Raw genomic sequence first — 13,985 nt, 5'->3', positions numbered from 1 at the left:
GCTCAGTTCTCCTAACCTATCACATGTTTTAAGCCACACGGATGTCATTGTCATTATTATTGTTGACTCTTATGCCATTTCACATCTCCAGGGGATCTTCCCCACCCAGGAATTGAACCCAGGTCTCCTGCATTGCAGGTGGATTCTTTACCAGCTGAGCCACAAAGGAAGCCCAAGAACACTGGAGTGGGTAGCCTATCCCATCTCCAGGGGATCTTCCCCACCCAGGAATCGAGCCAGGGCCTCCTGCAATGCAGGCCTATTCTTTACCAACCGAGCTATCAGGAAAGCCCATCACCAACTCGATGGACATCAGTTTGATGGCATCACCGACTTGATGGACATGAGTTTGAGCAAGCTCCAGGAGTTTGATGAACAAGGAAGCCTGGCCTGCTGCAGTCCATGGGGTCGTGAAGAGTCAGGTATGACTGACCATGGGACTGAACTGAACTGATGCCACTTAGCAAACTCCATGTTGTTAATTCAGAGGAACTTCCTGTACAAAACCAACTTATCTTAAAATGTTTTACTCTAGATTTGTCAAGTCACATTCTGTTAACCACCCTATGAGAATAAATTGGAGTCTACATTTAAACATACACAACACACTATTATTCTGAAATATTTTGATGTTAATTACCACATGGGAAAAATAATTTTTTCCAGCCCAACCTACTATTGTTCTGAATCTTTGTCTCCTACTTACACATGGACAGAGGAGCCTGGTGGGATACAGTCCATGGGATCGCAGAGAGTCAGACACAACTTAGTGACTAAGCAGGCACACGTGAACTTACCAGGATAAAACACCTTCACTGTACCCTGCAACTTCATCAGTTGCTCCTGCTTTCAAGCCAAACCAAGAGGAGTAAAATCTCTCATGGTGACCACATTTCCTATGTAACCTACCTAAGATAACTCATCTGTGTACATTGAACACTATATAAGACTGACTTTGCACAATGTCACTGATTATTAAATACTTGTATATTAAAAAATGACAGATGAATTTCAATACCAAACACCTAGCAGAATTTTTTTTCTTAAAAGATCTTTTTCAAAAGATAATTACTTTACTATTATGTATATGTTCTTCCATGACTGTAAAATAATTCAAAGTCATTTAAAAAATTCATTAGTCACAGAAAGAATAAAAATAATAAACTAAATTCCAAACCATGAACTAGAAATTCTAAGAATGACACACATAGTAATCAAGGTTTTTATTATTAGTTTATAAATGTTTCCATAAATAAAATAATTTTGTACCTATGATGAATATTCACAACCAATATGCCCAAATTTATCTATAGACAATAACTTTGGTCATCTGGAAAGGGATATGTAGTGTAGGCAGGAAATTCATTCTTTCATATTATTGGTGAATTAGAAGTCTTAAATAAAATTCTCTCCATAACCAATAAAACAGAAGGAAATTTGTTATTTTACTGAATAAGCAGTACGTACTACATGCATAGGTTTCCCAGGTCACACTAGTGGTAAAGAACCTGCCTGCCAATGCAAGAGATATAGAAGACTCCGGTTCGATCCCTGGGTTGGGAAGATCCTCTGGAGAAGGGCATGGCAACCCACTCCAGGATACTTACCTGGAGAATCCCATGAACAGAGGAGCCTAGCAGGCTACAGTCCATAGGGTCACAAAGAGTCGTACATGACTGAAGCAACTTAGCATGCACATGTGCACACAGTACATGCATATCGATAGACTGAAATGACTAGAAAGAATAAAATCATGTTCCTTATATATGCAAGCAGTTGAACCTTTTTGCACTGCACAATTTTTAGTATATAACATATTTTCTCAGAGTCAATTGTATCCCATTTTCCCATTAGTAGACTGAACAGCACATTTTGCTGTCATATGCTGAACCTTCTGTACCTTCCTTTTAGAGTTCAACCTATGCTAATGTGGGAACTGAGGTATTCATTGTTTGGTTAACTGCCCTCATCTAAAAGAATATTCTAACTTCTCTCATCTCCCTGAAGAGAAATGTTTACAGCCAGGATCGAGCCTAGTTTAAACTCTCAAGGTGTTAGGGAGCCTGGGGCTCTAGCTTTCTAGCTATTCACATTTCAGAAGGAACAGAGCTGAAGCACTTGGAGACCTCTCAAGGTTATAAAGCTGCCAGTCCCTGGGAAGTTTTATCAGCATTCAAAATTTTAGAGAAAATATAGAGATTGGTCCAGCAACTATGGAAAATAGTATAACGTTTCCTCCAAAAAAACTGGAACTACAATATGACCCAGTTGTTCCAATTCTGAGTATTTACCCAAAGAACACAAAAACTAATTTGAAAGGATATATGTGTAGCCATGGGCTTCCTTAGTAGCTGCAGGCAAAGAATTTGCCTGCAATGCAGGAGACCAGGGTTTGATCCCTGGGTCAGGAAGAGTCCCTGGAAAAGGAAATGGCAACCCACTCCAGTATTCTTGCCTGGAAAATCCATGGATAGAGCAGCCTGGTGGGCTACAGTCCATGAGGTAGAGAGGAGTCAGGCACAACTAAGCAACTAAGCATACACACACACATGACACCTATGTTTATAGCATTATGTGCAATAGCTAAGATATGGAAACAACACAAGTGCCTGTCAACGGATGAACGGATAAAGAAGATGAATGGTTTACACATAAAATAAATACTACTCGGCCATTAAACAGAATGAAATTCTGCCATTTGCAACAACATAGATGGACCTTGAAGGTATTATCCAAAGTGAAATAACTCAAGCAGAGGAAAGCAAATACCATACTATATCACTCGTATGTGGAATCTTAAAAAAAGCAAATGAGCAAACAAAATAGAACAAAACATACTCATAGATACAGCAAACAATTGGCGATTACCAAAGAGGAAGGGGGAGTGAGGGGTAGACAAAATTGGTGAAGAGAGTCAACTGCAGTGTGATTGATGGCAATTGAACTTGTGGTTGTGATCACTTTGCTGTGTATACCAATGTCAAATTATACTGCAGTACACATGAAACTTACATTTAAAAAACTGACTCTTGCCCAATTATCTCCCAAGAAACATTCTAAAAAGGAGATGCATAAACTGTCTTTACTTCAAGATATAAAGAATTCATCATAATTTCCTTTACATTATACACAATTCACAAAAAGTTTCCATCTTCCCTAAAATCAATTTCTGTTTCCCTGATAGGAGATCAGTCCTGGGTGTTCTTTGGAAGGAATGATGCTAAAGCTGAAACTCCAGTACTTTGGCCACCTCATGCAAAGAGTTGACTCACTGGAAAAGACTCTGATGCTGGGAGGGATTGGGGGCAGGAGGAGAAGGGTCCGACAGAAGATGAAAGGGCTGGATGGCATCACCAACTCAATGGACATGAGTTTGAGTGAACTCTGGGACTTGGAGATGGACAGGGAGGCCTGGCATGCTGCAATTCATGGGGTCGCAAAGAGTCGGACACGACTGAGTGACTGAACTGAACTGAACTGAATAGCTACTACCTAGCTTTTAACACCAGACATTAGATCTGCTTGCTTGTCAACTTTACACAGATGGAATCAAACAATATGGATTCTACTGTGTCTGGCTCCTTTCATTCAACATTACCACTAAGAGATTCATCCATGTTGTTAGATTTAGCTTTAATTTTGTCATTTTCATGCTTTAAGTCTTTTCATAGTAATTATTAGAAGTTATGTTATACAGTGCAAATATACTCCAGTTATGAACAATTTGGCTATTTTCACTACTGAAGTATTACAGATATTGCTGATATGATCATTATATGTATTTCCTCGGTGTGCATGTGCATACATTTCTGATAGCAATATATTTAAGAGTAAAATGCCCAAGTCCTTGGGTATTTATGTTAAACTTTAGTATATAATGCCAAGAGCTTTACCAACTGGTGGATTCTATTGTCTATTGCTACATAAGAAACACCACAAACCTACTGAATAAAAGCAAAAATTATTTTATTTCTCATAATATGAGAAATATTATGAGAGTTGAGTGTGTAGTTCTTTTCCTGGACTCACCTGGTCTCAGTCACATGGCTGTATTCTATGTGTGAATCTGTAGGAGGTGGAGGACCTTGCACTGCCTCGTCCACAAGTCTGTGGCCTGAGTGGGATGGCCAGAAGACTGGGACCTCTCTCTTCACATGGACTTTCATCATCAAGTTGTCTACCCTTCACTGAGTCAGCCACTGATTGATTTCCATTTTATCATGTTATGCTTATGCTATAAAGTTGAACAGACTATCACCCTATCCAACAAATCTTGTAGGCCTGTTGTAAGAGGAAATGGGTCCTGATCATAGAAAAAAAATGAGTGGTTTTTTTTTTTTGTTGTTGTTGTTGTTGTTGTTTTACTATTTTCCTCTGCAGAGTTGGTAAACTAAATAGGGGATAGGATTCACCTCCTATTAGAAATAAGCCCTCAGTGTGAGCAAGTCAGAAACAATCAACTCTACAGTGGAAGCAAATCATTCTTCATTGTAGGATAAGACTGAAAACGAGGGGGTTATACTCTATGTTTATTTGTATCTCAAAGAGCTAACAAATGTTAAGTCATGATCACCTCAATTTGTCAAGACTGAGACATTGAAATTAAAAAGTCTCAGAAAAAACTGATAACAGAAGGTTTTTACTGCTTTTAACTCAACAAAATTATCAAATCATCCAGGCCTAGTTAAAGAGGTCATGCCTACAACTGTGTAAATAAATACACTATGTAGAGTAGAATTCAGAAGGAAAAACAAGCCATGATTCACCAAAGACTGCTTCATAATGGTAGCTTAATTACCTGAATGAACTTAAAGCAATATGCAAGCTAATACATATGGAAGTGATAAAGAATAAATTAAAAATAAAATTTAAAAAACAGGTCAAAATCTGAAAACCCAATTGAGTAAAAAACCAACAGAATAAGAGTCACATTGAGGTATCAGGCCTGGTTAGAAAAATATGAATGCAGATACAAAGATTAGGAACCAGTGAATGGAAGACAAGATGGGCCCCGGCAGCTCCAGGGGCTATACTGAACAGTAAGAGGAGGAAGCCATGGGGAGTCTGAATCACTCTGTCTGACCCAGACTCTGCTCAGAGACAGACTTAGGAGAAATCAGGACCAAGGCTAGATGAGGACAGTGTCTGCATTTCAAAGTACAGACGCATAGTTGACACATTTCTCTAGATGTAAGCTACCTACTATTGATACTATACACCAGTTTTGCTCAACCCATTGACCTACATATGAAGAAGTGGAGCTTCCAAGCAAATTTTGTGATGAAGTCAAGAGATGAGATACGAAGGAAAAAGTTAATTACTTGGAGAATAAAATGCAAAAAAAGAAAAAGAAAAGGAGAGGGCGAGAATACAATGTAGCATACCCTTCTGGAGAGGACTTTGTCCACATTTAACAAAACCATATGCTCTTACCTTTTGACTCCACAATCTCACGTCCAGTAATCTATCCTGAAGAAATAGCAAAAAAAATATGAAAAGAAAAAAATATAAGAAGGTTTGTCGGTCTGTTCATTTCAGCATTGTTTGTAATTGCAAAATATTGAATGCAATCTAAATGGCCATACATAAAAAAGTGGTTAAACTCTGGCATATCACACCATTATACAAGAACCAGTTTGAAGAAGCTCTAAATGAACAAATATAGTACATATTCAGAAAAAAAAAAAGTGATAATATGGCATCACTGACTCAATGGACATGAGTTTGAGAAAAACTCCAGGAGATGGTGAAGAACAGGAAGCAGGAAGCAGGTGAAGTGTTGCAGTCCACAGGGTCACAAAGAATAGGACACAATTTAGCGACTGAACAACAAGAGAATTTAACCTCACTATCCAACATATGAGTTTACAATTCACAAGAACATGTCACAAAAGTTGAATTAAGACAGCAAGTTAAAAGGCCAGAGCAAAATTTTTCCTATGATCCTCAACGTCCAAGCTCTGTGCATAGAAGAAGAACCAGTGTTTGTAGGAAGACAGTACATAACACATTTAGATGACCTTGGATTCAGACCACATTGTGGATCCCAGATGCAAACCAACAAGGGAAGAGAAGTTCACAAAATACGGTAGGTGACAGCAGATAGTCCAGGTTGCCCAGAACCTAAAGGGGTTAAACCTGCAAGAAATTAAGAGCCCAACAGGAAGATATTACTTCCATTTCAACAGACAATCCAAACTTTATACATATAAAATACTGTCTCAAGAAACATGCTCTGTCCATTATTCACCACATATCATTATAAGCTAAACACCATATGTTATAGAGTTGATGCAACTTCTATTAACCTATATATTTTTTATCAGACTCCTAAGAAGAAAAAGTATGCATTCATACACAGAATTTGTGAGAAGGCTGAGATGAGAACTCTACATTCCTATTCACGAACATGTAGCACTTCCTTTTCTTACTTCTGTCCATGTGAAGAAGAGGAAAATGAAATGGAGAAGATATCACCATAGGTATCATACCATCATTGAGCTGTCACCTGAGTTAAGTTCTGAAAAAGATTCCCAGTAGCAGAGTAGAGAGGACTGAGTCTTGAAACATAGTTTCTGAATCCATACTGAGACCTTGAATGCCCAGAGAAGTAGGTAGGATTTGTTAGACAACAAAGTTATTTATGTTTTAATGATGTCCATATGAGGCATGAGAGGAGCTACCCCACATTCTATGAAGACTTACAAGACCTTTTAGAACGAACACCCAAAAAACATGTCCTTTTCATTATAGGGGACTGGAATGCAAAAGGAGGAAGACAAGAAACACCTGGGGTAACAGGCAAATTTGGCCTTGGAGTACAGAATGAAGCAGGGCAAAGGCTAATAGAGTTTTGCCAAGAGAACACACTGGTCATAGCAAACACTCTTGTCTAACAACACAAGAGAAGACTCTACACATGGACATCACCAGATGGTCAACACCGAAATCAGACTGATTATATTCTTTGCAGCCAAAGATGGAGAAGCTCTATACAGTCAGGAAAAACAAGACCAGGAGGTGACTGTGGCTCAGATCATGAACTCTTTATTGCCAAATTCAGACTCAAATTGAAGAAAGTAGGGAAAACCACTACACCATTCAGGTATGATGTAAATCAAATCCCTGTGAAAAGAAGAGAAGCGAAAAGCAAAGAAGAATAGGAAAGATATTTCCATTTGAATGCAGAGTTCCAAAGAATAGCAAGGAGACATAAGAAAGCCTTCCTCAGCGATAAATGCAAAGAAATGGAGGAAAACAACAGAATGGGAAAGACTAGAGATCTCTTCAAGAAAATTAGAGATACCAAGGGAACATTTCATGCAAAGATGGGCTCAAAAAAGGACAGAAATGGTATAGACCTAACAGAAGCAGAAGATATTAGGAAGAGGTGGTAAGAATACACAGAAGAACTGTACCAAAAAGATCTTCATGACCCAGATAATCACGATGGTGTGATCACTCACCTAAAGCCAGACATCCTGGAATGTGAAGTCAAGTGGGCCTTAGAAAGCATCACTTCAAACAAAGCTAGTGGAGGTGATAGAATTCTAGTTGAGCTATTTCAAATCCTAAAAGATGCTGGCTCAATATGCCAGCAAATTTGGAAAACTCAGCAGTGGCCACAGGACTGGAAAAGGTCAGTTTTCATTCCAATCCCAAAGAAAAGAAATGCCAAAGAATGCTCAAACTACCGCACGATTGCACTCATCTCACACGCTAGTAAAGTAATACTCAAAATTCTCCAAGCCAGGCTTCAGCAGTATGTGGACTGTGAACTTCCAGATGTCCAAGCTGGTTTTAGAAAAGGCAGAGGAACCAGAGATCAAATTGCCAACATCCGCTGGATCATGGAAAAAGCAAGAGAGTTCAGAAAAACATCTATTTCTGCTTTATTGACTATGCCAAAGCTTTTGACTGTGTGGATCACAATAAACTATGGAAAATTCTGGAAGAGATGGAAATACCAGACCATCTGACCTACCTCCTGAGAAATCTGTATGCAGGTCAGGAAGCAACAGTTAGAACCAGACATGGAACAGACTGGTTCCAAATAGGAAAAGGAGTATGTCAAGGCTGTATATTGTCACCCTGCTTATTTAACTTATATGCAGAGTACATCATGAGAAATGCTGGACTGGAAGAAGCACAAGCTGGAATCAAGATTGCCAGGAGAAATATCAATAACCTCAGATATGAGGATTTCACCACCCTTATGGCAGATAGTGAAAAGGAACTAAAAAGCCTCTTGATGAAAATGAAAGTGGAGAGTGAAAAAGTTGGCTTAAAGCTCAACATTCAGAAAACGAAGATCATGGCATCCAGTCCCATCATTTCATGGGAAATAGATAGGGAAACAGTAGAAACAGTGTCAGACTTTATTTTGGGGGGCTCCAAAATCACTGCAGATGGTGACTGCAGCAATGAAATTAAAAGACACTTACTCCTTGGAAGGAAAGTTATGACCACCTAAATAGCATATTCAAAATCAGAGACATTACTTTGCCAACAAAGATAAGTCTAGTCAAGGCTATGGTTTTTCCAGTAATCATGTATGGATGTGAGAGCTGGACTAGAAAGAAAGCTGAGCACCAAAGAATTGATGCTTTTGAACTACGGTGTTGGAGAAGACTCTTCAGAGTCCCTTGGACTGCAAGGAGATACAACCAGTCCATCCTAAAGAAGATCAGTGCTGGGTGTTCATTGGAAGGACTGATGTTGAAGCTGAAACTCCAATACTTTGGCCACCTCATGCCAAGAGTTGGCTCATTGAAAAGACCCTGATGCTGGGAAGGACTTGGGGCAGGAGGAAAAGGGGACAACAGAGGATGAGATGGCTGGATGGCATCACCAGCTCAATGGACATGAGTTTAGGTAAACTCCGGGAGTTGGTGGTGGACACGGAGGCTTAGCACATTGCGATTCATGGGGTTGCAAAGAGTAGGACACGACTAGTGACTGAACTAACTAATATGATGCATAAAATGAACAGAATGAGAAAGCAAAGGATATATGATGGGGCCTTGAGAACACGAACATCTCAGGGGTGAGCAAAGGCAGGATGTGACATGAAGGAGATGAGTGTAGCGTCAGAAAAGGCTCTAGGAGTTTCAAGACACCGTGATGTCTCAATAATTCAACAAATATGTATGGAAAACCTACATGTACTGTGCATTGTTCTAAGTGCTCAGTGTCCAGAAGTGAACAAAGTGGATAAAACCCATGCCCCATGCAGCTGTAGTCTAGGGTCAGGCAGGTGATTAACAAAACAAAAACAGTTAAATTTCGTAAATGTGTTAACTGGTGGTAAGTGGTCTGGAGAAAAATAAGCAACAAATATAATTATCAGGATTTGGGATAGAGATTGTTGTGCATTAAATTACAAATAGTGTATTCCTAAGAAACAGTCAAGATGAAGCTGATCAGCAACCTTGGTGTGGACAGGTTTAGTGAGATGAGGAGGGAACAGGAGATAGATTGGATAATGGAGTGACTGGCAAAGGAAGGAAAAGGATAAAAAATGTAGTGTGTCTCCACATTGAAGTGAAAGACCTGCATCATGTGTAGGGAAAGATATGTATCCAGGTTTAATTTATTTAACTGGAATAAAAAGACAGTTCTTGTTTATAGGTTGACAAGAAGAGAGAAGATAATGAAGGTGACTGAGGATCTCTCAGGTGGGACAAGAGTCCTGCATCTGAGGGAGGCTATTTTAATCAAAAAAGCAAAATGGCTATCTGAGGAGGCCTTACAAATAGCTGTGAAAAAAAGATAAGTGAAAAGCAAAGGATGAAAGGAACGATATACCCATTTGAATGCAGAGTTCCAAGGAGATATAAGAAAGCCTTCTTCACTTATCAGTGCAAAGAAATAGAAGAAAACAATCGAATGCAAAGGACCAGAGATCTCTTTGAGAAAATCAGAGATACCAAAGGAATATTTCAGGCAAAGATGGTCACAATAAAGGACAGAAATGGTATGAATCTAACAGAAGCAGAAGATATTAGGAAGACTTGGCAAGAATACACAGAAGAACTATACAAAAAAGATCCTCACGACCCAGATAATCATAATGAGGTGATCACTCACCTAGAGCCAGACATCCTGGAATGTGAAGTCAAGTGGGCCTTAGAAAGCATCTCTATGAACAAAGCTAGTGGAGGTGATGGAATTCCAGTTGAGCTATTTCAAATCCTAAAAGATGATGCTGTGAAAGTGCTGCACTCAATATGCCAGCAAATTTGGAAAACTCAGCAGTGGCCACAGGACTTGAAAAGGTCAGTTTTCATTCCAATCCCAAAGAAAGGAAATGCCAAAGAATGCTGAAAACTGCCACACAATTGCACTCATCTCACACTGCATTCATCTCACACGCTAGTCCTGGAGTAGGAAACGACAACCCACTCCAGTATTCTTGCCTGGAGAATCCCATTGACAGAGGAGCCTGGTGGGCTACAGTCCATGGGGTCAAAAAGAGTCGGACATGACTGAGCGACTGAACACACACCAACACACACACACACACACGTAAAGTATGCTCAGACTTCTCCAAGGCTTCAGCAGTACGTGAACTGTGAACTTCCAGATGTTCAAGATGAATTTAGAAAAGGCAGAGGAACTAGAGATCAAATTGCCAACATCCACTGGATCATCAAAAAAGCAAGAGAGTTCCAGAAAAACATCTGCTTCACTGACTATGCCAAAGCCTTTGACTGTGTGGATCACAATAAACTGTGGAAAATTTTGAAAGAGATGGAATACCAGACCACCTGACCTGCCTCTTGAGAAACCTATATGCAGGTCAGGAAGCAACAACTAGAACTGGACATGGAACAACAGACTGGTTCCAAATAGGAAAAGGATTTACATCAAGGCTGTATCTTGTCATCCTGCATATTTAACTTCTATGCAGAGTACATCATGAGAAATGCTGGGCTGGATGAAGCACAAGCTGGAATCAAGATTGCTGGGAGAAATATCAATAATCTCAGATATTGATGACAGTAGATGACACCACCCTTATGGCAGAAAGTGAAGAAGAACTAAAGAGCCTCTTGATGAAAGTGAAAGAAGAGAATGAAAAAGTTGTCTTAAAACTCAACATTCAGAAAACTAAGATCATGGCACCTAGTCCCATCACTTCATGACAAATAGATGGGGAAACAGTAAGAGACTTTATTTTAGGGGGCTCCAAAATTCTGAAGGAGATCAGCCTTGGGATTTCTTTGGAAGGAATGATGCTAAAGCTGAAACTCCAATACTTTGGCCACCTCATGCGAAGAGTTGACTCATTGGAAAAGACTCTGATGCTGGGAAGGATTTGGGGGCAGAAGGAGAAGGGGACGACCGAGGATGAGATGGCTGGATGGCATCACGGACTTGATGGATATGAGTCTGAGTGAACTCCAGGAGTTGGTGATGGACAGGGAGGCCTGGCATGCTGCGATTCATGGGGTTGCAAAGAGTCGGACACAATTGAGTGACTGAACTGAACTGAAAATCACTGCAGATGGTCACTGCAGCCATGAAGTTAAAAGATGCTTACTCCTTGCAAGAAAAGCTATCACCAACCTAGACAGCATATTAAAAAGCAGAGACATTACTTTGCTGACAAAGGTCTGTCTAGTCAAAGCTATGGTTTTTCCAGTAGTCATGTATGGATGTGAGAGTTGGACTATAAAAAAACTGAGCGTTGAAGGATTGATGCCTTTCCACTTCTGTGTTGGAGAAGACTCTTGAGAGTCCCTTGGACTGCAAGGAGATCCAACCAGTCCATCCTAAAGGAAATCAGTTCTGAATATTCATTGGAAGGACTGATTCTGAAGCTGAAACTCCAATACTTTGGCCACCTGATGTGAAGAACAGATTAACTGGAAAAGACCCTGATGCTGGGAAAGATTGAAGGCAGGAGGAGAAGGGGACAACAGAGAATGAGATAGTTGGATGGCATCACCGACTCAATGGACATGAGTCTGAGTAAACTCTGGGAGTTCAAAATGGACAGGGAGGCCAGGCATGCTGCGATGCATGGGGTAACAAACAGTCAGACATGACTGAGTGACTGAACTGAACTGAACTGATTTTCATCCCAATGAGTGGAACATTTCATGACATCAGGAGACAGAAAGCAAAGAGCTTGATGCTCTTTTAAGACAGTTCATGCGAAGAGTTGACTCATTGGAAAAGACTCTGATGCTGGGAGGGATTGGTGGCAGGAGGAGAAGGGGACAACAGAGGATGAGATGGCTCAATGGCATCACTGACTCGATGGACGTGAGTCTGAGTGAACTCTGGGAGTTGGTGATGGACAGGGAGGCCTGGCATGCTGCAATTCATGGGGTCGCAAAGAGTCGGACACGACTGAGGGACTGAACTGATGCAGCATTCATATATTCCCACATTTCTTCCAGTCTTTTGCCTAATGTGGGGTAACTTTTGTTGTTGTTTTCAGTCGCTCAGTTGTGTCTGACTCTTTACGACCCCATAGACTGCAGCCCACCTAGCTTCCCTTGCCATCACCAACTCCTGGAGGCTACTCAAACTCATATCCATCGCGTCAGTGATTCCATCCAACCATCTCATCCTCTGCCTTCCCTTTCTAGTCCTGACTTCAATCTTTCCCAGCATCAGGGTCTTTTCAACTGAGTCAGCTCTTTGCACCAGATGGCCAAAGTTTGGAGCTTCAGCCTCAGCATCTGTCCTTGCAATGAATATCCAGAATTGATTTCCATTAGTATTGACTGGTTTGATGTCCTTGCAGTCCAAGGGATTCTCAAGAGTCTTCTCCAACATTACAGTTCAAAAGCATCAATTCTTCAGCACTCAGCCTTCTTTATGGTCCAGTTCTCACATCCATACATGACTACTGGAAAAACCGTAGCTTTGACTATATGGACCTTTGTTGGCTTTATAGTAATGTATAAAGTAATGTCTCTGCTTTTAATATTCTGTCTAGGTTTGTCATGACTTTAGACAGTCCTTCAGGCCATCCTGGAGCCCATGTCAGAGGAGCTCTCTTGTCCAAAGGTGCCCCATGGAAAGATCTATTTATATTTATAGATCTATGATTTTATAGTTCAAAATAATCACTATCACTTAGAGGCTTATTTTACATTTTTTTCCTTGGGATGAATGCAGATTTGGGGGACCAGGATTTGTGTATTTGGGGAGTTCACTTTCAGTGATGCATAAATAAAGACTCAAACTGAATCATGTCACTGTACAGTAGAAATTAACACACTGTAAATCAAACCTACTTCAATATCTTATTTTTAAAAAATAAAATAATTTAAAGGTGAATATTTAAGTTTTTGAAATCTGTCAAATCTTCAAATATTTTCCTCTCAGCTTTCAGTTTTTCTTCTTCTGATAATCATTGAATGTTAGTGTGAGCAATAATTTTGGAGAAACTAAAACTATAGGAATGTAAGACACTCCTCTGTGTTGAACTAGTGAACTAGAATTGCACAATCCAATTACTCTTTTATGACATCTGTTGTCTTCTGGATGGATACAGATAGGAACTGTGTCATGGAATCTCTGTGCACGTTGGATCATCAACCACTTTGCCCAGAATATTCTGAGTGGATGACAAGACATTAAAAGTGTCAATTCCACTTTCAGCAGTATCTTGGTATAAAATTGACTCTTTGACAATGCCATAATATGAACTAACACTTAAATATTAGAGATTCATTTTTAGTAAAACTGTCAAAAAGAGAGTCTTAAAAAGACAGATGAATCAAGAAAGATTTTGACCTGTGGCCAATTCATATTGATGTTTGGCAGAAACTTACAAAATTTCTGTAAAGCAATTATCCTTCAATTAAAAAATAAATAAAGGAATAAAAAAAATCTTGACATGGAGAAAATTCAGGAAAAATTAAATATACCCATTTCCTTTGGCATGTGATGACATGCAACCAAGCACATTTTTTATGGAAAATCTGTCTCTTAATATGAGTTCATATCCTCTCCTTCCTAAT

General features: G+C 39.7%; 1 protein-coding gene across 1 annotated transcript in view; it reads left to right on the top strand.

Moving 5' to 3' along the window:
- The window catches only part of LOC120856892 (guanylate-binding protein 1-like), a 285,120-nt gene that overhangs the window by 250,691 nt on the left and 20,444 nt on the right, over positions 1-13,985 (top strand). The gene's annotated exons all lie outside the window — the stretch shown is intronic.

The sequence above is a fragment of the Oryx dammah genome, unplaced genomic scaffold (assembly GCF_014754425.2).
Source record: "Oryx dammah isolate SB20612 unplaced genomic scaffold, SCBI_Odam_1.1 HiC_scaffold_28, whole genome shotgun sequence".
Lineage (NCBI taxonomy): Eukaryota > Metazoa > Chordata > Mammalia > Artiodactyla > Bovidae > Oryx > Oryx dammah.
The sequence above is the reverse complement of the archived record's forward strand: the minus strand, read 5'-3'. Positions and strand labels throughout refer to the sequence as shown.